At 39.3% G+C, this 15,396-nt stretch overlaps 1 protein-coding gene across 1 annotated transcript in view; it reads right to left on the bottom strand.

Moving 5' to 3' along the window:
* KIAA1958 (KIAA1958 ortholog) overlaps positions 1 to 15,366 on the bottom strand; it is a 157,152-nt gene extending 141,786 nt beyond the window's left edge. Inside the window, 1 exon segment of the mRNA XM_034664298.1 lies at positions 15,164 to 15,366. The gene's annotated coding sequence lies outside the window, so the exon portion shown is untranslated.
* Between the last annotated feature and the right edge of the window lie 30 nt (positions 15,367 to 15,396).

The raw sequence follows: 15,396 nt of genomic DNA, 5'->3' as shown, positions 1-15,396 counted from the left end.
AGGGAGGGGGAGGGAGGGAGGAAGGAAGGAAGGAAGGAATCCTCAGTGACACAGTCCATTAAGAATCTGACTCTTGGTTTCAGTGGTCATGATCTCAGTATCATGAGATCAAGCCCCGAGACAGGCTCTGCGCTCAGCCCACAGTCTACTTGGGATTCTCAGATTTTCTCTCCTGCTGCCCCTCCCACTTGTGCTCTCTCTCTCTCAAATAAATAAATAAATCTTAAAAAAAAAAAAAAGAAAGAAAATTAAAAGTAGGGGCGCCTGGGTGGCTCAGCCATTAAGCGTCTGCCTTCGGCTCAGGTCATGATCCTAGGGTCCTGGAATCGAGCCTGGTATCAGGCTCCCTGCTCCTATCAGCCTCCCTGCTCGGTGGGAAGCCTGCTTCTCCCTCTCCTACTCCCTTTGCTTGTGTTCCCTTTCTCACTGTCTCTCGCTGTCAAATAAATACATAAAATCTAAGAAAAAAAGAAAAGAAAATTTAAAGTAAGTGGACTGCTGTATTACTGTATTATTTTATGCTTAATTATCAGTGAGGCAGATAACTGCTCTTCATTTTACCCATTCTTCCCCAAAGTTTCATTAATTCTTTTGTAAATCATTAAAATAATATAGTGCCATGAGGACCTCAACTCTCTCTCACTGCATTTTCTCCAAACTGTTGTCTTTTTTAATTTTGTTTTTTTAAAAAACAAACTTTAGAAGTTTAAGTTTTCACATAGCCAAACTGACTGACCTTTTTACCTATTTACGCTTTTCTCAAAAAACATTATACAGAATTAGATTATTTTTTAACAAAGATATTGTTTCTTATTACATAATGTATAAGGATATCCTTACTTCTCAGGCCAATAGTTTGCTCTTAGAAAGATAAATATCTATTTGGATGATTAGCAGGAAGGCATCAACTAAAAAGGTATTAAGGCAAATCTATAGAATGAATTTTGACTCTGAAAATTATTTTAGTAAGAAAAACCCCAGGGGCACCTCGCTGGTTCTGTCAGTAAAGCAAACAACTCTTGATCTCAGGATCATGAGTTTGAACCCCACATGGTGGGAGGGTGGGTAGAGTTTACTTAAAAAAGAAAAAAAAAACCTGAACATTTGAGGCAATTACTTCATTAATAGAAAGACAGATTTTATAACTTATCAATGTATAAACACATCATTAAAGAAATACTAAGTATACAGGAAATATAATTTGTGGTAAGATTTTCATCCATCAGAAAGAAGCCAGCCAGTTAGCAAAAAAAAGAAAAAAAATTTACATATCAAGAATATATTCACATATGCTATATTCATAACAATATATTCATAGGCAGAATATTATTTATAAAAATATATACTTTTCATTGAATATATTCACTTGTATTACATATATTCAAAAAGAAAATATTTATAGGAAGGCTAGAACATCATGTAACTATTAGCTTTCAAAAACAGAACATTCCTTAAAATGTTGCTCTGAAGGTGGAATGGGAATACCTTCAGCTAAAGTTTCACAGAAATCTTCAAAGGCTATTTAAACAAGGTTTGGTAAATCCGTGAATTTAATGGATTTGTCAGTTGGGAGATAGAACCTTCCTTGCACTGGCTGTAGGTAACTGGTCTAAAGCTGCAAAACTTCAGAGCCAGAAAGCTTAAGAGAATTTTCTGGGGAGAGAAACAAATTTCTCTATCTGCTTGTGTTCATCCAGATGCCAGAAAAAGATTCTTGGCATATTTCCAAAAGTAACTGAATTTCCACCCTTTATTTAAATTTAACCACATGTGGGAAACATTTTCCCTAAAAATAATTAAAATTTTAACTTTTGTCCAAGAGATAAACTTTAGTTATACAAAAATATATTAATGCAGAGCTCCGTTTTCTCAAGATGCCAGATAAAGTATACTTATTATTATTGAGCCATAATTGTCATGAAAATGTTAACAACCCAAGTAATTTAGAAAAGAACTGAATTCTCTGAAACAAATATGTCAACTTATCACTACATTATAGAAAAGATAAACTCAAAGAACTGTTAATAATCAAATTACTGCATATCTTACCCCCTTTTTTTTTGTTTTGTTTTACCTAATAAGATATTTGTCCCCTTTGATCAACAGAGGGGAAAAAAAAATAGTTTTCCAAGATAACACAAAAAAAATCATGCTTAAGAATGAACAAGAAGTTCTAAGCTAGCTGAACAGTAGCAAAGGCTTAGTTTGGACTCTCCTCAAATCTATTCACAAAAACAGATGAAGCAGAGCAAGAAACAGACCCACAGGTATGCTCAACTGCTTTTTTACAAAGATGCAAAAGCAATATAATGGAGGAAGGATAGCTTTTTCATCAAATGGTGCTGGAGCAACTGGACATTCATAGGCAAAAAATGAACCTCAACCTAAACTTCACACCTTAAATAAAAATTAACACAAAACAGATCAGACTTAACTATAAAATGTAGAACTTGGGGCACCTGGGTGGCCCAGCTGGTTAGGCACCTGCCTTTAGCTCAGGTCATGATCTTGGGGTCCTGGGATCAAGCCCCACATTAGGCTCCCTGCTCAACGGGGTGTCTGCCTCTCCCTATCCATCTGTCCCTCCCCTCTCCACTGGTGATTTCTCTCTCTCTCTCTTAAATAAATAAAACCCTAAAAAACAATAAAAATAAAATGTAACTTAAAAATGTGGAGAAAACAACACAGGAAAAAAATCTCTGAGATCTGGGACAAAGCAAAGAGCTCTTAGATTTGATACCAAAGCATAATTCATAAAAGGAAAAGTTGGTAAAATTTAAATTAAAATCTTTTGCTCTGTGAAAGCCCATGTAAAAAGGATTAAGACAAAGTACAGGCTGGAAAAAAACATATGCAAACCATGTATCTGACAAAGAACAAAGGACTAGTAACTAGAATATATAAAGAACTCTCAAAATAGTAAAAAAATTAAAATGCAGGGGCGCCTGGGTGGCACAGCGGTTAAGCGTCTGCCTTCGGCTCAGGGCGTGATCCCAGCGTTATGGGATCGGAGCCCCACATCAGGCTCTTCCGCTTTGAGCCTGCCTTCCTCTCCCACTCCCCCTGCTTCTGTTCCCTCTCTCACTGGCTGTCTCTATCTCTGTCGAATAAATAAATAAAATCTTTTAAAAAAAATTAAAAATAAAAAAAATGCAATTAGAAAATAGGCGAAAGACATAAAGAGACATTTCTCAGAAGAGGATATATGGATGGTAAATAAGCACATGAAAAGATGTGCTATATTAGCCATTAGGGAAGTGCAAATTAAAACCACAATGTTACTACACATACATCAGAATGACTAAAATAAGAAATAATGGCAGCAAATGTTAGCAAGCATGTGGAGAAACTAGATCACTTATATATTGCTGGTAGGAATATAAAATTGTACAATCACCCTGGAAACCTTTGGCAGTTACTTAAAAGACTAAACACATAATTACCATATGATAAAGCAGTTACACTCCTGGGTATGTTTCCCAGATAGATTACAAATTACGTTCATAACAGCTTTATTTTTTTAAAGATTTAATTTATTTATTTGAGGGAGAGAGAGCAACTGAGAGAGAGCGAGCACAAGCAGGGGGGAGAGGGAGAAGCAGGCTCCCCACTGAGCCATGAGCCCCATGTAGGGCTCCATCCCAGGACCCTGGGATCATGACCTGAGCCTAAGGCAGATGCTTAACTGACTGAGCCACCCAGGTGCCCTTTGTAACAGCTTTATCTGTAAGTCAAGAAATGGAATCAACCCAGATGTCCTTCAACAGATGAAGTTAAATAAACTAGGATACACCCATGGATTACTACTCAGGAATAAAAAAGAACAAACTACTGGGGTGCCTGGGTGCCTTAGTCAGTTAAGTGTCTGCCTTCAGCTCAGGTCATGATCCCTGGGGTCCTGGGATCAACCCCCATGTCCAGCATTCTGCTCAGCAGAAAGCCTACTTCTCCCTCTTTCTCTGCCCCTCCACTTGCTTGTGCTCTCTCCCTTTCTCTCTCTCAAATAAATAAAATCCTTGAAAAAAGAAAAAAAAAAAAAAGAAAGAACTGATACATGAAACAACCTAGATGAATGTCCAGGGAATTATGCTTATTGAAAAACGCCAATCTCAAAGGTTACATATAATATGATTCCATTTATATAGTATTTTTTTAAACAACAAAATTTCAGAAATGGAAGACCCATTAATGGTTGTCAAAGCTTAAGAACAGGCTGGAAGAACGTGAGCAGAATAGAAAGGCTGATAGAAACAGGACATACATAGGTGATAAAACGTACTGTACTGATCCTAATACACAAACACAAATGAGCACCAATAAAACTGGCAATCTGAATGTGAGTGGTGGATGGTATCAATGCCAATGTATTCATTTATTAGGGCTACCATAACAAAATTCCAGATCGGGAGGCTTAAATAACAGAAATTCATTTTCTCAGTTCTGGAGGCTAGAAATCCAAGATCAAGGTGTCAGAAGGTTTGGTTTCTCCTGAAGCCTCTCCTTGGCTTCCAGATAGCGGAGCTCTCACTGTGTCCTCACATGGTCTTTCCTCTGTACACAATATCTCTGGTGTGTCTTTTTGCATCTAAACTTCCTCTTCTTACAAGGACAGCAGATTGGATTACAACCATCCTAACAACCTTGTTGTACCTTAATAACCTCTTCAAAGGTCCTACCTCCAAACACAGCCATATTCTGAGGTACTGGGGGTTTGGACTTCAACATATGAATCTGGGGGGAATACAATTCAGCCCATAACAGTTAATATCCTCATTGTGATATTATAAATATAGTTTTGCAAAATGTCATCATTCAAGGAAACTGGGCAAACAGGCAAAGAATCTATTATTTCTTAACAACTGCAAGTGTATCTACAATTATCTCAGTAGAAAACAAACACATGGATGGAAAAACTAGGATAACAAAAGACATGATGTTCAACAAAATCAGATGATGAGGTAGCCCCCATGAACCCCAGATGAGTAGAACTAAAACGCACATAAAAATGGAACTCAGGATCAGCAACTGGGCAGATAAGGGGAGAAAAAGGAGACTTCTGATATTAACAAAGCCGATGAATAAGAAAATTACCAACAATCACTCTAAAAAAGAGAGGACCCCACTTAAGTGAAACTGGATCAAGAAAAGTAAAGTTTGCCAGGCTTCTATGGGAGACAAGACCTACTAAGAAGCCTGAGAAAGAAAACTGTTGGAATTAATATCCAAATTGGAGCACCTGGCTGGCTCAGCCAGTGGAGCATGTGACTCTTGATCTTGGGGTTATAAGTTCGAGCCCTACACTGGGTGTAGAGATTACTTAAAAAATAAAATCTTAAGGGGCACGTGGGTGGCTCAGTTAGTTAAGCATCTGCCTTTGGCTCAGGTCATGATCACAGGGCCCTGGGATGCAGCCCCATGTCAGGCTCTCTGCTCAGCAAGGAGTCTGCTTGTTTCTCTCCTTTGCCCTCCACCATTTCATGCGCTCTCTTTCTCTCTCTCTCAAATAAATGGATAAAATCTTTTAAAAAATAAAAATAAAATATTAATAACTAAATAAAATAAAATCCAAATCAAACAAAAAGGCATTGCTAGGGATAAGTGAGAGACCCAAAGGAGGTCAATTTCAGAGAATAACAAAAAGAAGACTCAATAAAAAAGGACATTTTTCTCCCTTTATGTTGAAAGATGACATACAATCAGGGGTGCCTGGGTGGCTCAGTCGGTTAAGCGTCGGACTCTTGATTTTGGCTCTGGGCATAATCTCAGGGTCCTGGGATAGAGCCCTGCCAGGCTCCACACTCAACAGGGAGTCTGCTTGAGGATTCTTTCTCTCTGCCTCTCCCCCTGCTCACATGCGCTCTCTCTAAAATAAATAAATCTGAAAGAAAAAGAAAAGAAAAGAAAAGAAAGGAAGAAAGAAAGAAAGAAAGAAAAAAGAAAAGAAAAGAAAAAAGAAATAGGGGCACCTAGGTGGCAAGAAAGAAAGAAAAGAAAAGAAAAGAAAAGAAAAGAAAAGAAAAAAGAAAAGAAAAGAAAAGAAAAAAGAAATAGGGGCACCTAGGTGGCACAGTTGGTTGACCCACTGATTCTTGGTTTGGGCTCAGGTCATGATCTCAGGGCCATGAGATTGAGCCCCCAGTCGGGCTCCATGCTCAGCTCAGAGTCTACCTCAGATTCTCTCTCCTTCTCCCTCTGGCCCTCCCACTCGTGCTCACTTGCTCTTGTTCTCTCTCTAAAATGAATAAATAAGTCTTTAAAAAAAAAAAGAAATATAACACACAATCAAAAAGGGAGAAATAATAAGTGAACAATTTGCTGATATTCCACAATTTCACAAACAGAACACATGTATGTAACCAGCAACCAGATCAAGAAACAGAGCATTACCAGCACCCCAGAAGCCTCTACTTTCTCCTTTCTAGTCACTACTTCTCAATGTTCTGGCTTCTAACAGAATTTGCTGATTTTGCTGCTTGGGGACTTTATATATGTGAAGGCACACAGCTTAAACTCTTGTGCCTGGCTTCTTTAGCTCCACATAGGCCTGTGAGAGTCATACTTACTATTGCATGTAGTTACAGATTGTTCATTCTCATTGCTCCACAGTGTTCCACTCTGAATATAGAACAATTTATCCATTCTGATTCAGTTTCCTATTGCTGTATAACAAATCACCCTAAAATTTAATAACTTAAAATAATTCCTCATTTCTCACAATTCTGTGGGTTATCTGGGCAGTTTTTCTCCTGGCTTTACTCAGATTTGCTCATGTGATTACTTTTAGCTGGAGGGTCAGGTGAGCTGGGAGGTCAAAGATGGTCTTACTCAACTATCTGGCAGTAAGTGCTGGTCATCAGCTGGGGTACCTCAATTTTCTTCCACCTGACCTCTCCTACTTGAGTATTTCTTTATGTTATGGTCTCAGGGCAGTATTTCCCTCCAATGTGTATGCATTTATCAAGCTTCTACTGCACCACACTTGCCTAATGTCCCACTGGCCAAAGTAAGTTACATGGTTAAAATCAGAATCATTGTACAAAGGGACAACACATGGGCATAGACACCAAGAGATGTCATTTACTTGGGGCCATCGATGTAACACTCTACCACATATTATACTGATTGTCATTTGGGGAGACTTCAGTTTGGGGGCTATTATAAGCAGTACTATGAACATTCCAGTACATTTATTTTGGTAAGCATGTATCTTTGAATGGAATTAATGAACCATAAAACATGCATATGCAAAGCTTCAGTAAATACTGCTAAACAGCTTCCCAAATTGTTCATATTCATTTATGTTTTTAAAGATTTATTTATTTATTTGAGAGACAGCAAGTGGGGGAGGGCAGAGGGGAAGACAGACAGAATCTCAGACTGTGCGCTGAGTGCCAAGCCCAACATAAGGCTCAATCTCATGACCCCAAGATCATGACCTGAGCCCAAACCAAGAGTTGGATACTCATCCGACTGAGTCACCCAGGCATCACTCTATATTTCTGTACCCATTTACACTTCCAATAGCAGTGCCTGAGAATTCTAGTTACTCTACATTCTCATCACCACTTGATATTTTTCATCTTTTTCATTTAGCCATTCTAGTGGGTATGCAATGGTATCTCGCTCTAATTTTAATAGAGTGGCCATATTTTTTAATATTTCATAAAAGCAACAAAGGAAAAAATTTCACACCATGAAACTAAAAAAGAACTACCTTGGTCTACTTCCACCTCCATCACAGAAACCTTCTCCTAAAGTACAGGTAAATCCATCTAATTTAAACATGAACAAGAGAAAGGAATGCAATCTAATCCCATGTGAGGTACTATGAGAAAAAGATGGAAAAGAACTAAATAAAGTACCAATAGTCAAAGAAGGCACATCACAAAAATATGGCCATAGAGTAGATGAGAACAGTAGCATAATATTTTAATACTAAAAGAAATTAAGAAAATGATAGAAGCTATAAAATATACATCAGACAGAAAAGTGGGGAAAAAAGGGAATGGCCACACAACAAGAGCACTTACAAAGAGAAATGACAGAATTCAGGACAGAACAGGAAAGAAAAACATTCAGAAAGGAAGACAAAACTGGACTTCAAAAATAAGTACCATGGAAACTGCTTAATAAAGGATAAAAAGGAAAAATAGAAAAATAAAACAAATATTAAAAAAGATAAAAAAGAATTTGAAGAAAGGTATAGCTATAAAAGAAAAGTAAAGAAGATCCAACATACATGTAACAGGAGAACCCCAAAAAGAAAATGAAAGCAATAAAACAGATTAAATACTAAACTCTATTATTGATAAAAATATTTATGAAAAAATATTTAAGCCAACATTATAAAATCCACATTGTGCACCTGGAAAAATTAAGAGAGAACAGCCAACACTTAATACAGGTTCTAGTAAAATCACCAGCTTTTAAAGATGAAGAAAAAAGTCCTCTGGACATCTAAGAGAAAGATAAAGTCACTTAAAAAAAAGAAAAAAGAAAAGAAAAGAAAAGAAAAGAAAAGAGAAAAGAAAGGAAAGGAAAAGAAAATAAAAGAAAGAAAAGAAAAGAAAAGAAAAGAAAAAAGAAAAGAAAAAAGAAAAGAAAAAGAAAAGAAAAGAAAAGAAAAGAAAAGAAAAGAAAAGAAAAAAAAAAGAAAAGAAAAGAAAATCATAGTGGTATTAGATTCTGACAAAAACACTTTTTACCAGAATACAATAGAGTAGGACTCCAAGGCACCCAGGTGGCTCAGCTGGTTAAGCATCTGTCTTTGGCTCAAGTCAGAATCTCAGGGTCCTAGGATCGAGCCCCACATCGGGCTCCCTGCTTAGCAGGGAGTCTGCTTCTCCCTCTGCTCCTCCCCCCTGCTCATGCTTTCTCACACATGCTTGCTCTCTCAAATAAAGTCTAAAAAATAAATAGGGTAGGACTCAGCAAATTACAGCTTGTGCACCAAATCCAGCCCACTGTCTGGTTCTGTAAATAAAATTTTACTAAACACAGTTACACTTCTTCATTTACATACTCTATATGGCTGTTTTTGCACTGCAGTGGCACAGTTACATAACTGTGACAGTGACCCATGTTCCACAAAGCCTAAAATAATTGCCATTTGGCCTTTCAAAGAAAAGGTATGCCAAACCCTACAACAGAGTAATATATTTAAGAAACTTGAGGAAAGAAAATGTGAGCCAAGTACTTATATTCAGCAACACTGGCCTTCAAGTATAAAAACCACAGATAAACAGTTTTTTTTTTAAAAGATTTTATTTATTTATTTGACAGAGATAGAGACAGCCAGAGAGAGAGGGAACACAAGCAGGGGGAGTGGGAGAGGAAGAGGCAGGCTCCTAGCAGAGGAGCCTGATGCAGGGCTCGATCCCAGAACGCCGGATCACGTCCTGAGCTGAAGGCAGACACTTAACCGCTGTGCCACCTAGGCGCCCCTCACAGATAAACAGTTTTAAACATCAAAGATAGGACACATTATTCACATGAGCCATTTATGAGGCTTCAAAGAGCTTCAGACTATCAAATGATTACAGAAGCCTTGGCATAAGGACTTGTATTGTGCATTGAATAAATTTAACTGTAGAACCAAGACTAATGATAGGCAAAGGTGACAGAGTAGTATGTGATTTGTATGGGGGCAAACAGAACTGAGAAATCTTAGGCAGTAGGAATCAAGTAGTCTAGGGACTCGATTATATCACACATACAGAGTGAAGTATGTCTGTATGTATGAAAGACAATGAGCAGAGGAAATAGGTTATATTACGAGCTGTATTGTTTTTCCCCCCAAATTCATACACTGAAGTCCTAATACCCAGTACTTCAAAATGAGAGAATATTTGGAGATAGGGCCTTTAAAGAGGTAATTAAGGTAAAACAAGGTCATGTGGGTGAGTTCTAAGGCTATGGATAGATGTCCTATAAGAAGAGATTAGGACATAGGCACATAGTCAAAACATCTGAGGAAGACTGAAATTGAGAGCCAAGAAGAGAGGCCTGAGAAGAACCCAATTCTACCAACATCTTGATCTGGGACTTCTAGCCTCCAGACTATGAGAAAATTTTGTTGTTTAAGCTACTCAGTCTGTCATACTTTGTTATGAGAGCCCTTGTTAACTAATACTGGTTGGGGAGAGGAAATTGTTCTGGCTGGGTAAGAGTTCACAAATACTGTTAACTCTGTTCCAGAAGGATGAAGTCTCAGAAAAGTAGAGCTTTTGATATGTGGTGATTATGCATTAAATAATACAATGATTAAAAAATTTTTAAATAGGGGGGCGCCTGGGTGGCACAGCGGTTAAGCGTCTGCCTTCGGCTCAGGGCGTGATCCCGACGTTATGGGAATCGAGCCCCACATCAGGCTCTTCTGCTATGAGCCTGCTTCTTCCTCTCCCACTCCCCCTGCTTGTGTTCCCTCTCTCGCTGGCTGTCTCTATCTCTGTCAGATAAATAAATAAAATCTTTAAAAAAAAAATTTTTTTTAAATAGGGGTGCCTGGCGGGCTCAGTTGGTAGAGTATGCGACTCTTGATTTCAGGCTCATGGAGCCACATTGGGCATGGAGCCTACTTTAAAAAAAAAAAAAAAGGCAAAAAAAATTTTTTTTAAAGATTAAGTATTTACAAAGGAAAATACTTACAAGGGAAAACTGAAGGGGCACAATATTTGCAACCTGAAGAGGCCAGAAAAGTTTAAAGTAGTTGTCAGTTTTGAGGAAAACCAAGAAGAGAGAAAACCCAAACTATTCCTGAAATTAAAATTAACAAAAAGGTAAATAAACAATCCAAAACCAATCCTGCTAAGCAAGGGAAAGTCACTGAAGAAACTTTGGATAATTTTTTAGAGTTCAAATTAACTTTTTTTTTTTAAGATTTTATTTATTTGACAGAGACGCAGCAAGAGAGGGAACACAAGCAGCAGGGGGTGTGGGAGAGGGAGAAGCAGGCCTCCCGCTGAGCAGAGAGCCCAATGCAGGGCTCGATCCCAGGACCCTGGGATCATGACCTGAGCCGAAGGCAGATGCTTTACCGACTGAGCCACCCAGGTATCCCAAGATTTTTAATGTTTTTAAAGTTTCTTAAATGTTTTAATGTCTTCTTCAAGTTTTTAAAAGTTCTATTTCTTTTTTTTTTTTTTTTTAAGTAGGCTCCATACCCAGCATGGAGCCCAATGCAGGGCCCAAACCCAGGACCCTGAGACCAAGCCCTGAGATGAGATCAAGAGTCCAACGCCCAACCAACTGAGCCACCCAGGGGCCCCTAAAAGTTGTATTTCACACGAAGTTGCACAATTTATCTTTTGCAACATATATGATGTTACTTTTCTTTCAATACAAAAAAATAAAACAATTATTGACATCCTAGACAACATCACTTTGCTTTCTATAGTGTGATAAAGTGTTTTGAAATACGCTTTGTCACTAGAGCCATTGGTATTACCAATATGGAATAGTCAAAAAGCTCTCCAACTGTTTAAGACTTTACAAAATACACTCGAATATTGCTACATAATTTGTCTTTCTCCAGAAAAGCATATTAAACTTTGTTGACATTGGATACAAAATAAAATTCAAAAATTCGCATCTTGAGTACTTTTGGTTTCTTGACCTTTATTTGAATTTGAGACTAAGCTTTACCAAACAACAGAATTTACACTGTAACTAGCCAACCAGAGTCCTCATTATGGAATCTATGCAGTACATTTGTTACCTAGGAAACAGACCAGAGCACAGGCAGAGTGCAATTTCTGTATAGCAAAAGAATTCTCCAATCATGCTGATAAATAAAGTTCATAAATCAACTAATCAGAAGCAAAGTCAAGAAGTATCGCATAAGAGTTAAGCTCTATGGAAACTTTTTTAAAGGAAAAAAAGGATCCTGTGGGGCTTCTTCAGGCAACTATGTAGATCTCTTAAGTAAATATTATGAGCAGGTTTCTTTACAAACACAAACTGTCAGAAAATAAACTGTTCAAAATAAATGGCTTCTCTCCAATCTTCAGCTTCTCTATTTTTGACAGTATTTAAGAGAAAAAGCTTCTTCAGAGCCAGCCTCGTACATCTGGTAGCAGAATATTAATCCAAGAATGAATTCTGCATTTTCTAAGAGCAGCGTGAATTTGTGCCGTTCTTAAACGATGCAGGACGATAAAGGCTGGAATGAGAGGTCACTGTCCACACCTCTCACAGTCAGACCTGCTTCCACACCAGGCTATAAAAAACTTCATGAAAAAGAAGGATTTGAAAGTCACAGATCTATTACAAAGAATAAAACTGTTACTTTTCAGCTTTCCACTGGTTATTACTAATGATAATACTAGTCCTTTGAGGGTTGCAGGTAACCTAAAGTGGCCATTTCTTTAATGGTACCACACTGATAACTAAAAGCAGGAAAAGTCTATGGATTTTCAAGCCTATCAAATTTAACTGGACAGCTTAGCGTTGTTTAAAAAAAAGAAACTGGCAAATGTCAGTTTATATTGCTCAGTTATATTTAAAATCCAACTTTACAAATTCAAAATTTCTGGAAGTAACATTTGTCGTATCAAAAGTATCAGAAAAAAAATTTCAATCAGGAAGAGTAAAAAATAATTTAAACACCTTCCTAAACACCAATAAACCAGAAGAGAAATCAGTTGAAAATATGTAAGTTTCTCTGGACTGCTTCTGATTACATGAAAATATTAGCGTTAATTATACAAAACCCCAAAAATTAATATCTACATATCAGAGCCAAAAATAAAAACAAAACAAAACAAAACTAGGTGTTATCTTTTAGCCAGCCCACGTGAAGACACTACACTGCCAATCCCAGAAAACTGTTAGTCATAACTACAAGTTGCCAAGCAATTCTCAACACAGGCCACACTCTTAATATTTAGTTTACACAGTGACTCTTTGTTAAACCTTATCCCTCTGATTGACAGTCCTATAAATAAATACATAAACAATTCAAGTTGTTAGCTTATCTTTTTTAAAACTTCTAAGAACTGATAAAGAGTGTGTAATCTAATAGCTGAAACTCTGGGAGTGTTTTCGAACTCCATCCCACCATTGCTAATTAAGCCTGAATAAATTTCAATACCTATGCTCTCTGGGCCATCCTTATTGAAAAAGAAAGAGGAACCTTCCTCAAGGGCCTGCTAGCGCCATGCACTGAGCCCTATGCAGTCTAAATTCGTTTAACTAATCTAGACAGGAAGTCAAAGCAAGAATAAAATTTCATCAATTCAAAGGGACTGGTGAGATTTAATGCTAGATGTAGCCTCTTCTAGGTTTTAAGCGTACAAAAATGTACACTCCAGATATTCACAAAATTAGTCATGCAATAGTAATAGTCTGTTAATGTAACTAGGGCAAGAATGTAGGCTAATTTTTTCTCCTAGAGAAAGATCACTCTTTTTGGCACACTAAAACTGTCTCCTCTTTATAATGACAAAAATCAGTTTGCCTAATTAAAACCGCATTAAAATTGTACATTGCTTTCTGACGAATTTCCACATCTTACTTGAAGATTTAAATAAACTGTTTTCCACCACAATGTTTTTCCTTTAAGTTCAGATGTTTAAGAAAGGTTCTGTTTTCTACATATACAGTTGTACATATAACTGAGTGCACCCAAAACTATTTTTTTAATCTCCTTGATAACCGTCAGATTTAAATTTGTCAATACGGATTCTCACACAATAGGCAAAAAAAAAAAAAAGTCTCCAGAAGTGAGCACTAGATTGAGATTAATTCGAAGATATAAATGCATACCTCCATTAAAAAAATGAATCCGCAAAATTAAGTTTCTGGGTGCTTATTCAACTTCATTTATAATTTGAATATCCACAAATACATATCAACTCTTCATAAGAAACTCAGCCAGATAAATAAAATAATTCAGAAATATCACCTACGGTACTTTTCAAAAAACTATATCCACCATGTACAACCCAATCGTTGGGTTTTAGAGAGATAGAGAATACATGAAAACAGAGTAAAAGAGGGAAAGCACAATCACAGGGAGAAAAATCAGTTCTAACATTCACGTTCTCCCCATATGCGTTGGAAGACCTCATATTTTAAACCAGCAAAAATAAAGGTTTTAGCCTAAACGAAAAGCTAGATGTTTATTGCACTCCAGTTTAACCTCCACCGTGGAAGCTGTCACTATCTGACTCGCTTGTTAACTGTTATAGTTAATAGGTAGAAGATTCTGTCATGCTAATCCTAAAGAGTCTGGGAAATAACAAAACTTTATCATCAAACTTTAAAATATGTATATACGTTTAAAAAATCGTAAAAATCACAGTCGCGCTCATCTTTGATTTGCCTGTTAAGTCCCTACCTAACCTTAAAAAAAAGGAAGAAGAAAAGCCACCTGAAAACCAGAAACAGTCTGTGATTTTGGTCTGATTTGGTCAGCCCAGCCTCCTCGCACCCAGGGGAATACATTCGTCGATGTATTTGATAACAAACACAAATCACTGTGCGCAGCCTCGATGGGGGAGGGGGGGCGGAAGAGCCCTTCGGAGAAAGCCCTCCTCCGTTAGAAACAATAAATAAGGGACCGAAGCGATGCACGTTCCTCCACACACGCCCCACACGCACCTCAGCGTGCCTCTCGCGAGGGAAACAAGTCGGGCAAAGACCCGAACCACCTCTCTCCCTCTCTCCACAATCATCCCAAGACTTGGAAACTAAGAGGGCAGATCTTTTCTTTCTCCTTCCCGCCCTCCTTCCCACCTCCAAACAGACCCAAGAGCAGGAGCAGGCGAGTCAGACCCACGCAGCGCGCCCGCGGCGGCGACAGGAGATGCTGGGCGGCGGGCCGGCCCCGCCGAGGCTGACCAGAGCCGCGGCCGCCCGCGCTCGCTCCGGGAGCCCGTTTGGCCGCCCGGGCTCTCAGCCCTCGGGCCCCCAAGCCCGTCGGCGGCGACGGCCAACCGCCCGAGTCGCTGCCCTGACTCTCGGCCTTCCCACCCCGCCCCCCCCCCAGAGGAGACAAAAGAGGGTTCAGCCGGGTCACTGCTNNCAGCCGGGTCACTGCTCGGCTGCCGAAGGGGAGGCAGCGCGGACCCCAGCGCGGCCGCCCCCCACACAAAGGGGCTCCCCGGCCCAGGTCGCAGCGTCGGCGCGCTCGTCCCCGCCCCCCGCGCGGGCTCTCACCCACCTGCAGGTGTCTGTGCGTCTGTCCATAGGAACGCGGGCGGCGGGGGGGCCTGCGGGAGCCGGGCAGCCCGGGTTGGACGGGGCGGGACCGAGGGGAAGGAGGGAAAGCGGCCGGAGGGCCGGGGAGCAAAGGCAAGAAGAGCGGAGAAGGCGCCGGGCGGACGGCCGACAGAGGCGCGGGGCGGGGGGCGGGGGCGCCAGCCTGGCTCTGCCGACCGGCGCGCGCCGCTCCGT

Source organism: Ailuropoda melanoleuca, chromosome 7 (assembly GCF_002007445.2).
Source record: "Ailuropoda melanoleuca isolate Jingjing chromosome 7, ASM200744v2, whole genome shotgun sequence".
Taxonomy (NCBI): Eukaryota; Metazoa; Chordata; class Mammalia; order Carnivora; family Ursidae; genus Ailuropoda; species Ailuropoda melanoleuca.
The sequence above is the reverse complement of the archived record's forward strand: the minus strand, read 5'-3'. Positions and strand labels throughout refer to the sequence as shown.